Source organism: Saccopteryx leptura, chromosome 3 (assembly GCF_036850995.1).
Source record: "Saccopteryx leptura isolate mSacLep1 chromosome 3, mSacLep1_pri_phased_curated, whole genome shotgun sequence".
Classification (NCBI taxonomy): domain Eukaryota; kingdom Metazoa; phylum Chordata; class Mammalia; order Chiroptera; family Emballonuridae; genus Saccopteryx; species Saccopteryx leptura.
The window spans coordinates 15203311-15217476 of record NC_089505.1 but is presented as its reverse complement, the minus strand read 5'-3'; the positions used below and the strand labels follow the sequence as shown (position 1 = coordinate 15217476).

General features: G+C 45.8%; 1 protein-coding gene and 1 pseudogene across 1 annotated transcript in view; one reads left to right on the top strand and one right to left on the bottom strand.

The window, feature by feature from the left end:
* The window catches only part of AKAP12 (A-kinase anchoring protein 12), a 107536-nt gene that overhangs the window by 38614 nt on the left and 54756 nt on the right, over positions 1 to 14166 (top strand). The gene's annotated exons all lie outside the window — the stretch shown is intronic.
* Positions 7617 to 8058, bottom strand: LOC136397056 (large ribosomal subunit protein uL15 pseudogene; annotated as a pseudogene).

The window sequence follows — 14166 nt, the reverse complement described above, 5'->3', positions numbered from 1 at the left end:
CGGTTGAGTGCTTCCAGAGGACGATCTCAAGCCAAGCTGATGGGTCCCTAGCACTGAACTCTCAAACTTCAGTTAGGATTCCACTGTCGCTTTATCAGATGCTGCCTTCCTCCTCTCTGCCCCTCAGCGGTGACTCCCAACCAACCTTCACTAGTTCCTTGTTTTCCCCTCTCCCTACCCCCAGTAAGCAACCTCCCCTCCCTTCCTTAGACGTTATTTCTGCGAGGTCCCGCCGATAAGCCCATCTGTGTAGAAACTGCCTCTCTGCGCTTGGAAACTCAGCTGGTATAGACTCGCCTGGGTTCTGATTGGTTTTCCTCTGGAAGGTTGGTTTCCGGTTGTTGCAAATATCCAAATCTAGTGTCCCCACTCCCCAGCTGCCAGATGCCTTTGGTTTATATGGTGTCTCCAGGACAGTGGCTGCCCTGGACTTCCCTGGGGAGCTTCAGAATTTACTAATACCTGGGTCCCATTCCCAGAGATGCTGACTTAATTGGATTGGGGTGTGGCCACAACATCAACTTGGCAAAGTATGATCCCCATTTTATAGGTGAAGGAACGGAGGCTCGGAGCGTGGGAAGTGGGCTCCAGTGTCTCAGGGCGGAGCTGGGGCTCTCTGCTCAGCTGTGCGATTGCAAAGCATGCTTTTTCCATTTGCTGCAGGAGGCTCTGCTGGTCCACCGAGGTGCCGGAGCTTGTCTACCTGGTTAAGGGGAGGGTCCTGGCACGCCCAGCCGTTCATGAATCAGTGGGTCTGGACACAGTCCTTGTTCTACTCGGACCAGACTCCCTGATAAACCCTGGCTGTGCCCGGGGAGCGCAGGGCTGGGCTCGTGGCACACGGCAGGCCAGGCTGGCAGGCCAGGCTGGCAGGCCGGCTGCATTCCGGGGAGTGCCGAGCTCAGCACACACGTCAGAGAACCTCATCGCAGTTTGTCATTTTAATTCTGCCGTAAACCTTAGCCACAAACCCTAAATGGATGCTCCGGCCCAGTCCATTATCAGAGCTCAATGTTTAATAACTTTCTTAAATGATCCCTGCCCTGGTGTATAGAAAACTTCCTTCAGTGTTTGTTTTGTTCTGTTTTTCACATAGAAAGAGGCATTTCTGGAAGTCCCTCGGGATGGCTTAATATAGCTCTCGCAGGCCGCCTCCCCTTCCTTCCTTGCCTGGGGCCTTGCATCCTACAGTCTGGGGCCAGAGAGGTTCCAGCAGCGGGGCTCCTGCTTAGAGGGCGGGCAGCAGAAAGCAGCAGATGGGAGGCCGACACTTAATCAATTGAGAAGCAGCTCAGAATTCCGCCTAGGAAGCAGAAAGGCGCTCCTTAGCAAACAGAGCACGGCGCTTGGTGGATTAGCAACTGGCTGCTCTTCCGCTCCATTCCTTAAGTGTTTCAGTGATTGCGATAGAAATATTTGAAGTAGAACATTACAGGATCACAATTTTTGATTCTTGACTAAATCACATTATCTTAGATGGGCCATCTTTACAAATTAAGTTCATTCTATTGAAAATAAGACACACAATGTTGCTTGTTCATCCCCCCCCCCCCCCAATCAAATGAAGCACAAACCGAGAATGGAAGGAGCAACAGCATGATGGAGAAATTCTAACTGGATTTTTTAAATCAGCAATCATTTTCCCATTGATTTGAGAAAGAGAGAAGAAGGGAGAGAGAGAGAAAGCATCAACTCATTGTTCCATTTAGTTCCATTTAGTTGAGCACTCATTGATTGCTTCTCATATGTGCCCTGACTGGGGATCGAACCTGCGAGCTCTGCACACCCATAGGACTCTCTCTGCACTGAACCACCCAGCCAGGGTCGCAGCCATTTTAAGCAACGTGGGTCAAAGGCAGTACAGCCACTAAGTTTGCATTTTGATAATGAATGTTATTTACCTTTAACAGGGACCTCAACTGTCCTCTTAATTAAATAATGTGTTGCCTGTGTTCTGTGACTCTTAGCGTAAACTTCTGTCCCCAGCTCCCTGCATCGCAGTCATCGCCAGGTGCAGCACCCGCAGGGGGTGGTGATGCATGCTGCCTTGGGATGTTGAAAACAACCCCCAACCAACCAACAGACGAGCAAACAAACGAACTTCTCAGGATGGGAGAAGAGCTCCTAGAACAGATCCCCTTGTGCCCTTCCCTTTACTATAGCTGCCTTATCTCTGAAAACAGGTGATGGGCCTGTGCACTGGACTGTCACTCAAACCCCGACGTGCCTCTTGTTGCGGATAGTGGAATTCCTTGGGCCAAGTTTGGGCACTCTGTATTTCTCTGACTGACTCCCTCCACGCTGAGGTTTCTCACATTGTGTCTTTGGGACGCCTCTTTGATCAGAAGAAGCAATGTTAGTATCTTCAGTCTTTTGAACCTTAGAATCTAAAGTTTAGTTGAGATGATGCTGGTTGCCAACTTTTGTCAAAATTTATTTATCTGCCTGGCTAAGAAACTATTTAAACTTTATGGCACGAAGTGGCTTTCAAAACATTTTATATTATTAAATTCCTGAGCAAGGACGTGATGTAAGTATTTCATTACCAAGTGCAGATGCCTTTGAGAGAAGCAGCCCCTTAACGAGAGAGTAATTACTTGAAGGCAACCTGATGTGTAGGGATTAAGTAGGAATTGCCACCTTGACTTCTACATCTACCACAAATGGGACTAGTACGCACCTGCAGGTACAAGGACTCAGAAGGAACTAAGCATGAGCAGTGTCAGAAATGTCCCAGAACACAAACTTGTGCTTGTTAGGCGAGTCATTTTTACTGTTGTCTTCACTGGGATATTTTGCATTTGGGTTCTGTGGAGGCCTTATAAAGTCAAGATGGCCATTGACTTGCCTTGTACATCTCGTAGGTGCAGCAGCTCAGAAGGGGGAGAAGTAGCTTGTCTTCTCCATTCATGATATATATATCATAACACTAGATTATAAACTTTAGGGATTTGTATCCTGAGGTGTCCAATTTGACAAGCTCTATAGAGAAGATCTTGACAGAATGTAGGCCCCACCCATGGAAGCCCAGTGTCAAAGAACTGACCAATAGATGTTAGGTGCCTACTTGTCTGTTAAACATGAAACATTAGTATTGTTTTGAAGTTTAAGGAAAGCATAAATGTCTGACCTGTGGTGGTGCAGAGGATGAAGCACTGACCTGGAATGCTGAGGTTGCTGGTTCGAAACCCTGGGCTTGCCCGGTCGATGTACAGACGACAAACAATGAACAACTAAAGTGAAGCAACTATCAGTTGATAGTTCTTGCTGTCCCACCTCTGTAAAATCAGTAAGTAAAAAAAGAAGGAGGAGGAGGAGGAGGAGGAGGAGGAGGAGGAGAAGAAAAGAAGAAAGAAGAAGACGACATAAGGAGAGCATGGGACTTGTTTCCTGTCCTTAACACAAAAACTATTTGAATTGTTGGGTTGATTCGTCTTTTACCCAAGTTCAAACATGGATACCCAGTTCAAACATGGTTCACTGGAATAGGATCTGTGTTAGAGGGCTTGTATCATTTATTCAGTGTACTGTAAGTAGGAATGCGTTTTGTTGGTTTAAGGCAAGTTGGAGGGGAAAAAAGAATACAGTTCTTCCAGTTCAGTTCAGCCCTTAGAGTTCCTTTTTTGATTCAAGGGAAGTGAGTAGTGATTCTTTTCTTTTTTTACAATGTTTATTATTTGTTTATTTTAGAAAGAGAAAAATGGTTGGTTGAGGGAGAGCCAGAGAGAGAGAGAGAGAAATTGATTCGTTGCTCTGCTTATTCATGCCATCATTGATTGATTCTTTTTTTTTTTTTTTTTTTGAGCTGGAAACGGGGAGAGACAGTCAGACAGACTCCCGCATGCGCCTGACCGGGATCCACCCGGCACGCCCACCAGGGGCGACGCTCTGCCCACCAGGGGCGACGCTCTGCCCACCAGGGGGTGATGCTCTACCCCTCCGGGGCATCGCTCTGCCGTGACCAGAGCCACTCTAGCGCCTGGGGCAGAGGCCAAGGAGCCATCCCCAGCGCCCGGGCCATCTTTGCTCCAATGGAGCCTTGGCTGTGGGAGGGAAAGAGAGAGACAGAGAGGAAGGAGGGGGGGTGGAGAAGCAAATGGGCGCTTCTCCTGTGTGCCCTGGCTGGGAATCGAACCTGGGTCCCCCGCATGCCAGGCCAACGCTCTACCGCTGAGCCAACCGGCCAGGGCAATTTGGTTGATTCTTATATGTGTTCTGACTGGGGATCAAACCTGGAACCTTGTTGTATCAGGATGACTCTCTAGCGGTTAGAGTCTAACCAATGAGCTACCCAACCAAGGCACTGAGTAGTGATTCTTAACCAGTAGTGTTAAGTGGTACATTTGGGGTGAGGAACAAGGAAGGACTCACATGCTGTGATTCCTATGTAGTTTTTGACTAGAGGAGGATGCTGATGGTGTCAAAGGATTAGCCTGGGAATCACAGGTTTCTTCATTTGTTTACCAAACATCTATCTGTCTTAAGTGTGATACAGACCTAAGCGTGGTAGGGGCTCCAAACTCCATAAGGAAGGCAGTTCACATGCTAGACTTCTGGTAGACCATCTTCACACTGTGAATTGCTGAGGTTGGTAGGTGGTGCTTTGATTTCCCTCATGTCAGTCAGAGACCTTGTAAATTCCCTTTGCTTGAAATCAGCATGGTTGATCTCTCACCTCACCAGATTGAGAGCTCTTTGTTTTCTTTTGCATACTTTCCCAGGGAATCCAGGAGTTTTAATACTTTTAAAAACAACTATAACTTTTTACAGTAGGGCAGTGTTTGACTGAAATGTTGTCTGTTAAAACATATTGCATTTATCCTGGTGTCTTCGGTTATGGGGGATGTTAACGGCTCTGACTCAAAAAGGGTTCTGTAAGTCATTTTAGAAACTGCTACGGTGATCTCCTCCCTAGAGGTTTAGAATGCACATTAAAGAGTCTCCCACGTCTGAGTGAATCTGCTTAACGCTGCCTAGATTAGAGTCTCCCAAAGCAATCTGAGCACAGAACACTTATGAGATATAATAATACCTGGTACAATGGTACTAGTACACCTGGTGTATTACTTATATTCTTGGATACTAGTTTGGGGAAAAGCTGATCTTTGAAATTTAGAGCCCTAATTGTGGAAAACATTTTTAATAAAATGAGTTTCCCTGTAGTAGCCAATGTCCTTTGGAATTTAAGTGATCAGTATGAGGTATTATTCTCTAAGACATGCAACAATTTGAATATTACTCAACCAACTTGAAAGTTCATTTTGCATGCTCAAAGTAAACTAATGATTTTAGTGGCTATCTCTTAGTTCTTATCCTTTCTCTCACGGCTGGAGGAATGAGCCTGAGTTAAGTACCTCAAGTAATTTTCACGAATTCTACCAAAACCTACAAGAAATCAGGGGTTTATAGATAGTGGCCAGAGACTGTCTGGTGTATATACCGTTCACTGAGTGGCATTTAAGTACCCACAAGCTCATGTGCTGAGCAAATACTATTTTAGAAATTTCCCTTACATAATGAGCATTGCAATTTCAAGGGCAAAATAAGTAATCTTTGCATTTTGAACACTAGACTTTTTTCTACTAGAATCCAATTAAATTAATGGAACACAACAAAAGTATTCTAAGCAAATCAGCTATGTATGACCTTGGTTAAATGCTGCTTCTTGGTGAGTGTATTTTTTTTTTTTATGACACAGAGAGAGAGAGAGTGTCAGAGAAAGGGACAGACAGGAAGGGAGAGATGAGAAGCATCAGTTATTCGTTGCGGCACCTTAGTTGTTCATTGACTACTTTCTCATATGTGCTTTGATGGGGGGGGGGCTACAGCAGAGCGAGTGACCCCTTGCTCAAGCCAGCGACCTTGGGCTCAAGCCAGTGACCTTGGGCTTTACGCCAGCAACCCCACGCTCAAGCCAGATGAGCCTGTGCTCAAGCTGGCAACCTCGGGGTTTCAAACCTGGGTCCTCCTCACCCCAGTCAGACGCTCTGTCATTGCGCCACCACCTGGTCAGGCGTGGTGAGTGTTTTTACTCTATCATTTGGTTAGAGAATGTTGTCTAGCAGAACAGCACTGTCAGGTCTCAGAAGTGAAGGCCTGCGAGTAGAATGGTAGGATGTGGGGGCGGGGTCCCGACACCTGGATGGTGCGTTTTCACCGTAGGGGGTTGGGAGCCACGCTGACCTTGGATGACTGGGATGAGAGCCCACCCCCTTTTCAGGGTCTTTCAAACTAACGCAGTCATGTTTGAAGCAATGTCACCAGTCAGGATATTTTTGTTTGCTGGTTTCGTTTTGTGGAATATCTGTGTGGTAAGAAGGAGTATGAAATTAAAAACAAGCTGAGGTTTTATTTAAAGCTCAGAGGCTCGGGGCAGGAGCATTGGAAGAGGGGAAAGCTGCCACACTTTAGGAGGGTCCGTCATCAATTTCAGGACAAAAACCGGGATCAGAAAGCTCTCGGGAAGGCAGCTTCTCAGAGATAAGGACCTCTTCTATTTACAGGTCACTAGCCTCCCTCCTGACTTGGGGTGTATACCCTTCTCCGTTTCATGTGGTCTGAGAGAGCTTTTGGCTGAACGTGTTGACAGTACCTCTGAAACTTGATACGCAGTTCATATTCTCTTTAAAAAGCCTTGCAAGTTACACAGTCTCTTCATATTTTGTGTGTCTGCGTGTGGATTGCCTTAAACCTGTTTCAATTCATGGAATATAATTATAACTTTCTTACTGTATAAGGATTGCCAGATAATTAGAAATTAGAGCATTACCAAGGGATGAAGCATTTTACTATTTAAAACATAAAGCAATTAAAAATTCTCTTGACTGTTTTGAAGTTTTTCTTGACTTTATAGATTTTATTGACTGTACCCCAAAGTTAAACTGTGAGAAGCTTCTCTAAAGAAAACTACTCTGTTCATTCTAGAAAATTTCAAACCATGTGTGAAAGAGAATAATGTAACAAACGCCTGTGTTTTAATCCATCACCCAGCTTCACTGTAATTAGCATTTTGCCAATCTTATTTTGTCTGATATTAATTTTCAAATTTTAGTTTGAGTATTTTAAAACATAAAAGGTATGTCATCTGTAGGTCCATCATTAGCTATCTCTAAGAGCTAAAGACTTTACAAAACAACACACCACATTACAGAATTTACAATAATTTTTTAGAATCTTTTTTTTTTTTTTTTTGTATTTTCTGCAGCTAGAAACGGGGAGAGACAGTCAGACAGACTCCCGCATGCGCCCAACCGGGATCCACCCGGCACGCCCACCAGGGGGTGATGCTCTGCCCCTCCGGGGCGTCGCTCTGCCACGACCAGAGCCACTCTAGCACCTGGGGCAGAGGCCAAGGAGCCATCCCCAGCTCCCAGGCCATCTTTGCTCCAATGGAGCCTTGGCTGCGGGAGGGGAAGAGAGAGACAGAGAGGAAGGAGAGGGGGAGGGGTGGAGAAGCAGATGGGCGCTTCTCCTATGTGCCCTGGCCGGGAATCGAACCCAGGTCCCCCGCACGCCAGGCCGACGCTCTACCGCTGAGCCACACGGCCAGGGCCAGAATCTTTTTTTTCAAAAGCACTTGGGAGCATTGAATGAACTTCCCTTTGGGTGTCTTCCAGCTACCAGGAAACAGACCCCCTCCCCCCAGACACCCTCATCTTCTGCTCGGCCCTTCTGCTGAGGAATTTGGCCTCCAGGGTGACAGGCTGCCTTGGGAGTCGCCCCTTCCCCAGAGCTTTGTGGTGGCCGATCGCACCACATCGATGGTAGGAGCTGCTCCAGCCTTAGTTTTCGGCAGCACTTACTGGTGTCAATTCACTGACTAAGGGACACTGTTTATCAGGATTGACAGCTGGGCAGAAGCTCTGGTTTCTTGTGAAGTGGTGATGGCTCGTCCCAACTTTCTCAAAGTAACCTGGGTGGTATTTGTTAACGTTGATCCGGTGGTGATGCCGCCACCATCGTGACCTCGGTCTCCTGGGTACTTCTGTGTGTGCCAATCTGGTCGTGGCCATGACCGGGGCTCACACGACCCCAAAGTTTTCTCAGCCTGGATGGCATGGCAGTGGCTGAGATGCAAGCATTTTTAGAGTCTTAAAAAAAATCTTAAAAATATTTTAATGCTGATGTTTTTATAGGTTTTATTTCTGGCTCTCAAAGGTGGATGGCCCTGGTGGTAGAACGCCTTCATACTGAGACTCAGCATCTTAAAGCTAACTTGTTGGAAAGCATGGCTGTGTAGGAGAGGCAGAGGGATTCAGGAGTTCGATCCAGCCTGGCTGGTTGGCTCAGTGGTAGAGCGTCGGCTTGGTGTGTGGAGGTCCTGGGTTCAATTCCCAGTTAGGGCACACAGGAGAGTGTGCTTCTCCATCCCTTCCCGTCCCCCCCTTCTCCCCCCACTCCTGTCTCTCCCCTTATTCCACAGCCAAAAGCCTGGGTGTGAAAAATAGCTTAGCTGCAAGCATGGCCCCAGATAGGCAGAGCATCGGCCCCAGACGGGGGTTGCCAGGTGGATCCCAGTTGGGGTGCATGTGGGAGTGTATCTATCTCCCTTCCTCTCACTTGGAAAAAAAAATGTTTGATTTAGCTTGCTCACAGGAATCAGGGCTGTTGACAACCTAAAATTCTTATTACTGATGGAGTAATCAGTTCCCACATTTAGACTTCATTTTAGTTTCTGCCTATTTCTAGAAATTTAGGTACACATTGGACAATTTTCTGTGTGCTTGTGTCTAAATAAAAAGGGGAACAAAATAATCTTACCATTTTCTGGGTGTTTGCTGTTTGGATAATTTGATCCTAGAGTGAATATACTTTTTGGAGTTAGGAATATTGACTTTTATAAAATAAATCTTCCGCCATAAGATGCTGGCCTTTTTAAGTGATGTTGATGGGTGGGCTCATTAACAGGTACTATGCAGCTGCAAGTGTGTGTGTGTGTGTGTGTGTGTGTGAGAGAGAGAGAGAGAGAGAGAGAGAGAGAGAGAGAGAGAGAGAGTCAATGGGCTGTCATTATAGTACCCTTCCTAGAGTAAAATAAGTAACTTTTGCTGCCTGAGGGTCAAACCAGCCAGGAAGCCCAGGCGAAGAGGTGACACCTCTCTGGCCATTTGCATTTACTGCGTCTTGAGCTGCAACTCCATCTGAGTTCCTGTGCTCAGTTTAGAGACATGTGTCCCCGTGCAGAGCTGTGTCTAATGGTGTTGGATTCCCTTGTCTCAAATCTAACGCTGCCTCCTTTGAAACAATACAGCCACGAGGACAATCTGTGAAAGACGACCTGAGTGTGATATTAGGGCTAGGAATATGCTTGGATAGAGTGTACGCCTTAAATTGACCAAAGGGACTGAGACTCATAAATCAGCTGCTGAAATGCTTTTCAAGTCAGAGAGGGAACTTACCGAATATTATTTCATTTGAATCTCAAAACAATCCAGAAACAGAGATGATATTAGTACCAATTTATAATTGGGAAAATGAGTTCAGAGGTACGTTTCCATGACTCACGGGAGTGTGGACTCAGATCCGGATCTTGTACATGCTACCTGTCTGCTGGTTCCCCCATATCTTCCCTGGTTAAAAAAAAAAAAAAAAAAAAAAAAATGCGGAGGACCCGGGTTCAATTCCCGGCCAGGGCACACAGGAGAGGCGCCCATTTGCCTCTCCACCCCTCCGCCGCGCTTTCCTCTCTGTCTCTCTCTTCCCCTCCCGCAGCCAAGGCTCCATTGGAGCAAAGATGGCCCGGGCGCTGGGGATGGCTCTGTGGCCTCTGCCTCAGGCGCTGGAGTGGCTCTGGTCGCAACATGGCGACGCCCAGGATGGGCAGAGCATCGCCCCCTGGTGGGCAGAGCTTCGCCCCTGGTGGGCGTGCCGGGTGGATCCTGGTCGGGCGCATGCGGGAGTCTGTCTGACTGTCTCTCCGTTTCCAGCTTCAGAAAAATGAAAAAAAAAAAAAAAAAAAAAGGAGGAAAAACCCGGGGAACTCTCCTCTGTCCACTCTGTCCAGACCTTTGTATAAACTGCTGTGCCCCTCATCTCCTACCTGGGCCATTAGGAAATGGGAAGCATGAAGTCTTCACACCGGTGTTCTGTGTATAGAGCAAGAGCAAAGCAGGCAGGAGCTCTTACAGCTTTAGTCTAGAAGGGAAACCAACACGGGATACGTGATTCCCATTGTATCACAGTTGTTGAAAACAAGTGGTACAACAAAAATAGCTAAAATTCATGTTAATAGTGGGCATTAAAATGTTTAACATGTGGCCCTGGCCAGTTGGCTCAGTGGTAGAGCGTTGGCATGACATGTGGATGTCCCAGGTTTAATGCCCGGCCAGGGCACACAGGAGAAGCAACCATCTGCTTCTCCACCCCTCCCTCTTGCTTCTCTCTCTCTCTTCTCCTTCCCTCTTGCAGCTATGGCTCAGTTGGAGTGAGTTGGCCCTGGGCACTGAAGATGGCTTCATGGCCTCTACTTCAGGTGCAAAAAAATGGATCTGGTTGCAACAAAGCAAGGGCCCCAGATGGGCAGAGCATCGCCCCCTAGTGGGCTTGCTGGGTGGATCCCCGTCGGGGCGCATGCGGGAGTCTGTCGCTGCCTCCCTCCCTCTTACACAAAAAAACTTAACATGTGTCAAGTAATATTTCAGATATTCTTTCAGGTAGATAAAAATGAATTCTTGAATTCTTTCTCCAGTGTACAGAGAAAAAGGTGGGCAGCTATATGAGGTGTCCAAGGTCACAAATCAAGTATAAATGACCCTGTTCTCCTGGCCACCTCCTGCGTGCTGGCCTGGAGTTACCAAGTTTCAGCCCCAGGCAATGAGGGGATGATTATAAAACAGCCGATGTGAAATATTTCATCTTGCCCCAGAGTACCCCGCCCTTCACGCTGCTTCTTGCCTGCTTCTTGCCTGCTTCTGAGCACATGGCGTTGGGGCCGAGTGACTAGGATTTGGCTTGCATAAAAAAGCACCTGAAATATGAATTTTACTGTTAAGTTTCTAGCTTAAAGAAATAATGTCTTCCCATGAAAATTCACGGGACTGGTAGAAATTAAAGTTAAAATGCTTCACTTGCTTAACTGTTTCCTGCCCATACTAAAACTAAAATGAAATAACTGGTGCAGGAAAAGCTCCCCACCACACACTGTAAGAGGAATTGTGTTAATTAAAGAAAGAACAGAACACAGAAAGGTAGGAAAATAAAGGGTATCAAATATTCGTAGTTCCCTCCCCAGTGCTAATTTGGTATGTTGTGATATTAGCAATTTGGTAATATAGTTGCTATTTTACAGTATGTTCTTGTATGTATTTGTGATCATTTTGCATGTATAACTGTTTAGTTTGCTTCTTAAATGTAATATTATAACATGTAATACATCTCTCTCCACATTGTTAAATATGCTTTGTATGTAATGTCTACAAGAAAGGCTGCACACATCCCCCATAGTTTGAGTATTTAGAATTAGTATTTTTAAGTTTGTTTATATTTACTTTCCTTCTGAGTTTTTTTGTTTGTTTGTTTGTTTGTTTGGCTGGTTGTTTTTTGAAGTGGCCCTAGCTGTAGGATTAGACCAATTGCATCTGATTAACTAAAGCATTTCCTCTTCTGTACCCTGCTTTCTGTCCTAAATTTTTATGCTCTTTTTAAACTTTCATTTTACAAAGATTTCTGCTTAGATTAGTTTGAAATAAAATGGTTGCTTTTTACTTTTTTTTTTTTTTTTTTACAGAGACAGAGTCAGAGAGAGGGATAGACAGGGACAGACAGACAGGAATGAAGAGATGAGAAGCATCAATCATTAGTTTTTCCTTGCGCATTGCAACCCCTGAGTTGTTCATTGAGTGCTTTCTCATATGTGCCTTGTCCGCGGGCCTTCAGCAGACTGAGTAACCCCTTGCTTGAGCCAGCGACCTTGAGCTCAAGATGGTGGGATTTTGCTCAAACCAGATGAGCCCGTGCTCAAGCTGGCGACCTCAGGGTCTTGAACCTGGGTCTTCCGCATCCCAGTTCGATGCTCTATCCACTGCGCCACCGCCTGGTCAGGCTACTTTTATTTTTAAATTTGTTTTTAATCGAATTTACTGGGGTGACACTGCTTAACAAAATTATACAGGTTTCAGGTGCATAATCCCCCCCCATGTCTGTCCACTCTATTGTGTGTTCACCACCCTAAGTCAAGTCTTCGTCCATCACCATTTATCCATCCTATACCCTCCTAAAATGGTTACTTTGAAAACAACTCTTTCCGTTAGTACTTTTTCAACACCTTTGAACCCGCTGAATAATTGTTAGTATTGTGTAAATCAGGAGTCCCCAAACTATGGCCCGCGGGCTGCATGTGGCCCCCTGAGGCCATTTATCTGCCCCGCCGCACTTCCGGAAGGGACACCTCTTTCATTGGTGGTCAGTGAGAGGAGCATAGTTCCCATTGAAATACTGGTCAGTTTGTTGATTTAAATTTACTTGTTCTTTATTTTAAATATTGTATTTGTTCCTGTTTTCTTTTTTTACTTTAAAATAAGATATGTGCAGTGTGCATAGGGATTTGTTCATAGTTTTTTTTATAGTCCGACCCTCCAACGGTCTGAGGGACAGTGAACTGGCCCCCTGTGTAAAAAGTTTGGGAACCCCTGGTGTAAATGATAGCCAAACTAGAGGGAAAACTTTTAGCAGAAAACAGAATATAGGATGCTATAGGTATTGTATTGTCACTACCACACAGACTTCTGTTGTTGTAGCCTGTGCTATGTTTGTGAAATGGGTCAGCCGGGTCGTTTCCTAACTTAGGGACTCTGGTCTTAAGCATCTCAGCCCTGAGGCAGAACATCAAGACCAAATACGCAGCTCCGACCGCCTGGTTTGAGTCCCAGCTTCAGGCCACGGCTGTCAGTGTGGAACTTCTCAGAGCTCCCTGCCTCCTTGGCTGGGATGACAAGAGTAGCTTCCTTAAGGTGGAGGATTAATTTAGCAAAATGTATATGAACATGTTTGTGAAATGAGTCCGTGATACATGTATTACTACATCGGGAACCTCTGAAAGGTGATATTCTCTGTCCGTCTTGGTCGCTGTCTCTGATTCATGGCCTGGCTGAGGACATGAATATGCCAGTCACCTTTGGAGAGCGTATCAACGGACGCGCTGAAACTCCAGGCGGGCCGTCCGGTCCGTCGACGCACATGATCTGGAAAGATTTATGTTTTCCTTTTTTTTTTTTTAATTAAGTTTATTAGGGTGACATTGGTTAATAAAGTTATATAGGTTGCAAGTGTCCATTTCTTTTCTAAAACTTTTTATTGAATGCATTGGGGCGACACTGGTTAATGAGATCATACAGGTGTCAAGTGTACGTTTGTATGATACGTGATGTGTATGTGGCATTGTGTGCCAAGCACCCAAAGTCAGGCCAGTCATCTTCCGTCGCCGCCTATGTGGCTCCTGTGCCCGTCACCACCTCTTTACCCTTGACAGCCGCCACGACCCCCTTGCCTCTGGGAACCCCTGCACTGCTGTCTGTGTCTACAAGGTTTTGTTTGTTGATTTTTCTTGTTTGTTCATTTACTGTCAGTTTGATATCCTACATATGAGTGAAATCCTGTGATCCTTTTTCTGACTGAGTTATTTCACTTCGCATGATATTCTCAAGGTCTATCCATGTTTTCACAAGGTTAATGGACCGCAGAAAGTCAGGTTAATAGCATGCTTATAGCCTAAGAGTCAACAGACCCTAGGGTTCAATGTATTTTTCACCTTTATAGAGATATAGTGAATAAAAAGAACACCATGTCTCTTCCCTAATCCCTCTCCAAAGGTTAAAACCAAACAACAACAATTCCACAGAGGTAGCCGTTGCTACAGATTTGGGCTATTTGATTACTGACTTTTTTTTTTTTTTTTTTGGTGACAGAGAGAGAGAGACAGATAGGGACAGACAGGAAGGGAGAGAGATGAGAAGCATCAGCTCTTCGTTGTGGCACCTTAGTTGTTCATTGATTGCTTTCTCACATGTGCCTTGACCTGGGGGCCACAACAGAACAAGTGACCCCTTGTTCAAGCCAGCGACCTTGGGCTCAAGCTGGTGAGCCTTGCTCAAACCAGATGAGCCTGTGCTCAAGCTGGCGACCTTGAGGTTTCGAACCTGGGTCCTCCGCATCCCAGTCCGATGCTCCATC